The sequence below is a fragment of the Budorcas taxicolor genome, chromosome 16 (assembly GCF_023091745.1).
Source record: "Budorcas taxicolor isolate Tak-1 chromosome 16, Takin1.1, whole genome shotgun sequence".
Lineage (NCBI taxonomy): Eukaryota > Metazoa > Chordata > Mammalia > Artiodactyla > Bovidae > Budorcas > Budorcas taxicolor.
Window position 1 is genome coordinate 76722432 of NC_068925.1, and position 4698 is coordinate 76727129.

Consider the following 4698-nt stretch of genomic DNA (forward strand, 5'->3'; position numbering starts at 1 on the left):
TTAATTTCCCTTTCTGACAGTTTGTTGTTAAAGGAAGAGATGCAACAGATATTTGTATATTGATTTTGTATTTTGTAACTTTACTGAATTTGTTTATTAGCTCTAAAAGATCTCTGGCCTTGAAGGTTCTCTACATATAATATCATGTCTTCTGCAAATAGTGACAGTTTCACTTTTTCCTTTTCAATTTACATGACTTTTTTTTTCTTCTATGATTTCTGTGGCTTGGTGTTCCAATCCTATGTTGAATAAAATGGCAATGTTGATGCTGAATAAACTGGCTTGTCTTGTTCCTGATATTAGAGTAAAAGTTTTAAGCTTTTAACTATTGATTATGATATTAGCTGTGAACCTATCATTATGGCCTCTATTATATTCAGGTATGTTCCTTTTGTACCCACCTAACTCAGAGTTTTTAATCATAAATGGATGCTAAATTTTGTCAAATGCTTTTTATGCATCTATTGTAGGGAGCAGTGCTGCACTTTGCTGGAGCAGCCGTGAAGAGATACCCCACATCCAAGGTAAGAGAAACCCAAGTAAGACCATAGGCACTGAGAGGGCATCAGAGGGTAGACAGACTGAAGCTACAATCACAGAAAACTAGCCAATCTGACCACATGGACCACAGCCTTGTCTAACTCAGTGAAACTAAGCCATGCTGTGTGGGGCCACCCAAGATGGGCGGGTCATGGTGGAGAGGTCTGACAGAATGTGGTCCACTGAAAAAGGCAATGGCAAACCACTCCAGTATTCTTGCCTTGAGAACCTCATGAAAAGGCAAAAAGACAGGCCACTGAAAGAGGAACTCCCCAGGTTGGTAGATGCCCAATATGCTACTGGAGATCAGTGGAGAAATAACTCCAGAAAGAATGAAGGGATGGAGCCAAAGCAAAAACAACACCCAGTTGTGGATGTGACTGGTGATAGCAGCAAGGTCCAGTGCTGTAAAGAGCAACGTTGCATAGGAAACTGCTGTTAGGTCCATGAATCAAGCCAAATTGGAAGTGGTCAAACAAGAGCTGGCAAGACTGAACGTTGACATTCTAGGAATCAGAAAACTAAAATGGACTGGAATGGGTGAATTTAACTTAGATGACCATTATATCTACCACTGTGGGCAGGAATCCCTTAGAAGAAATGGAGTAGCCATCATAGTCAACAGGAGAGTCCAAAATACAGTACTTGGATGCAGTCTCAAAAACTACAGAAGGATCTCTGTTCGTTTCCAAGGCAAACCATTCCATATCACAGTAATCTAAGTCTATGCCCCAACCAATAATGCTAAAGAAGCTGAAGTTGGCCGGTTCTACGAAGAACTACAAGCCCTTTTAGAACTAACACCCAAAAAAGGTGTCCTTTTCATTATAGGGACTGGAATGCAAAAGTAGGAAGTCAAGAAACACCTGGAGTAACAGGCAAATATGGCCTTGGAATGCAGAATGAAGCAGGGCAAAGATAATAGAGTTCTGCCAAGAGAACACACGGGTCATAGCAAACACCCTCTTCCAACAACAGAAGAGAAGACTCTACACACGGACATCACCAGATGGTCAACACCAAAATCAGATTGATTACATTCTTTGCAGCCAAAGATGGAGAAGCTCTATACAGTCAACAAAAACAAGACCAGGAGCTGACTGTGGCTCAGACCATGAACTCCTTATTGCCAAATTCAGACTCAAGTTGAAGAAAGCGGGGAAAACCACTAGACCATTCAGGTATGACCTAAATCAAATCCCTTATGATTATACAGTGGAAATGAGAAATAGATTTAAGGGCCTAGATCTGATAGCTAGAGTGCCTGATGAACTATGGAATGAGGTTCATGACATTGTACAGGAGACAGGGATCAAGACCATCCCCATGGAAAAGAAATGCAAAAAAGCAAAATGGCTGTCTGGGGAGGCCTTACAAATAGCTGTGAAAAGAAGGGAAGCAAAAAACAAAGGATAAAAGGACAGATATACCCATTTGAATGCAGAGTTCCAAACAACAGTAAGGAGAGACAAGAAAGCCTTCCTCAGCAGTCAATACAAAGAAATAGAGGAAAACAATAGAATGGGAAAGACCAGAGATCTCTTCAAGAAAATTAGAGATACCAAGGGAACATTTCATGCAAAGATGGGCTCAACAAAGGACAGAAATGGTATGGACCTAATAGAAACAGAAGATATTAAGAAGAGGTGGCAAGAATACACAGAAGAACTGTATGAAAAAGATCTTCACGATGGTGTGATCACTCACCTAGAGCCAGACATCCTGGAATGTGAAGTCAAGTGGGCCTTAGGAAGCATCACTACGAACAAAGCTAGGGGAGGTGATGGAATTCCAGTTGAGCTGTTTCAAATCCTGAAAGATGATGCTGTGAAAGTGCTGCACTCAATATGCCAGCACATTTGGAAAACTCAGCAGTGGCCACAGGACTGGGAAAGGTCAGTTTTCATTCTAATCCTAAAGAAAGGCAATGCCAAAGAATGCTCAGACTACTGCACAATTGCACTCATCTCACACGCTAGTAAAGTAATGCTCAAAATTCTTCAAGCCAGGCTTCAGCAATACGTGAACCATGAACTTCCAGATGTTAAAGTGAGTTTTAGAAAAGGCAGAGGAACCAGAGATCAAATTGCCAACCTTCACTGTATCATGGAAAAAGCAAGAGAGTTCCAGAAAAACATCTATTTCTGCTTTATTGACTATGCCAAAGCCTTTGACAGTGTGGATCACAATAAACTGTGGAAAATTCTGAAAGAGATGAGAATACCAGATCCAAGGAGATCCAACCAGCCCATCCTAAAGGAGATCAGTCCTGGGTGTTCATTGGAAGGACTGATGTTGAAGCTGAAACTTCAATACTTTGGCCACGTGATGTGAAGAGCTGACTCATTGGAAAAGATGAGTTGGGATCTCTGATGTTGGGAGGGACTGGGGGCAGGAGGAGAAAAGGATGACAGGATGAGATGGTTGGATGGCATCACCGACTCAATGGGCATGAGTTTGGGTAGACTCTGGGAGTTGGTGATGGACAGGGAGGCCTGGCGTGCTGCTGTTCATGGGGTTGCAAAGAGTCAGACATGACTGAGCGACTGAACAGAACTGAACTGAACTGATTGATGAGACTGTATAACTTTTATTCTATATTTTGTTAATGTGGTGTAGCACAGTGATTATTTTGCAGATGTTGAACCATCCTTGCATCACTGCTACAAATTCTACTTGATCACAGTGTGTGATCCATTTAATGTTTTATGGAATTCTGTTTGTTAAGGATTTTTTGTGCCTATGTTAATCAGGTTTATTAGCCATGACTTATTCTAAATATTTCATTAAACTGTGAATCATTTCCTTAAAATTTGAGTTTTATGTTTAAAAACTCCATTTTCCTTAAACAATATGAATTTGTGCACTTTTTAAATTCTCAGTACTCCTAGCAGACTATTTTCATTTTTATAGATCAAGACAATACTAATGAGATGGCTTATAAATCCTATTCCTTTCAGTAATTTTAACCCCATCAGTTTCACTGCCACTTAGCAAATTAAGAAAATATAAAGGGAAATCAAATAATGCTGCTTTTAGTTCTTCAGTATAACATAAATAACAATTTTAAGTGAAATCAGTTTTTAGCTACACAGCTTCTTACAATGACCTAAGTTATACAGACAAATGGAGATCTTCATCATAAAAATTCTAGTGAATATAATGCCAAATTTTTCACAGTGAACCATTTAAAAGTTCATCTGGGCCACTAGTCCAATCCAGGGAGGAGGGTATACCTAGGGTGGGAAAAACCCCATAACTGTCCATGATTTGCTGTAGAAGTTAAACCTCACACTCCACGGAAATTTTTCTTACAGTCATAGTAGCTGAAAAAAAATTCTGCACAAATTCCTCCTGTTGCAGTGATATTAAAAGCAGCTAAAAACATTTCTAGCAATGAAATGAAATTCAGGCAGTGTACTCATGCGGGCACATTAAAAACACATGGCATGCAACACAGAAGACAAAGAAAACCTGCACAAAAATACGTCAAAAGTAAACAGGCTACAATAAGTTAGAGGAAATGTGTCTTGATTTACCCTTTCATCTCCTTCTCCTTTTTCTGCTGCTTCTCTTTCTTCTCCTTCATCTCCTTTTCCTTCTCCTTCCTCTCCTCTTTCTCCTTCCTCTCCTTCTCCTTCTTCTCCTTCTTCTCCTTCATCTCCTTCTCCTTCTCCTTCTCCTTCCTCTCCTTCTCCTTCTTCTCCTCCTTCTCCTCCTTCTCCTTCCTCTCCTTCTCCTTCTCCTCCTTCTCCTTCCTCTCCTTCTCCTCCTTCTCCTTCATCTCCTTCTCCTTCTCCTTCTCCTTCCTCTCCTTCTCCTTCTCCTCCTTCTCCTTCTTCTCCTTCTCCTTCTTCTCCTTCTCCTTCTCCTTCCTCTCCTTCTCCTTCCTCTCCTTCTCCTCCTTCTCCTTCTCCTTCTCCTTCTCCTCCTTCTCCTTCTTCTCCCTCTCCTCCTTCTCTTTGAGTTCCTTCGCCTTCTCTTTCATATCCTTCTCTTCGTTCTTCCCACTGAAAAGACATCTGTATAGGCACGTACAAACTACTATAACAGCAACAACTACAAGAAAACAGGAAACAAATGACATGTGATGCTGAAAACTAACTACCAAGACTCCAAACCAAGCAGAAGAAATCAATGTTAGTTATGTTTCTTTCT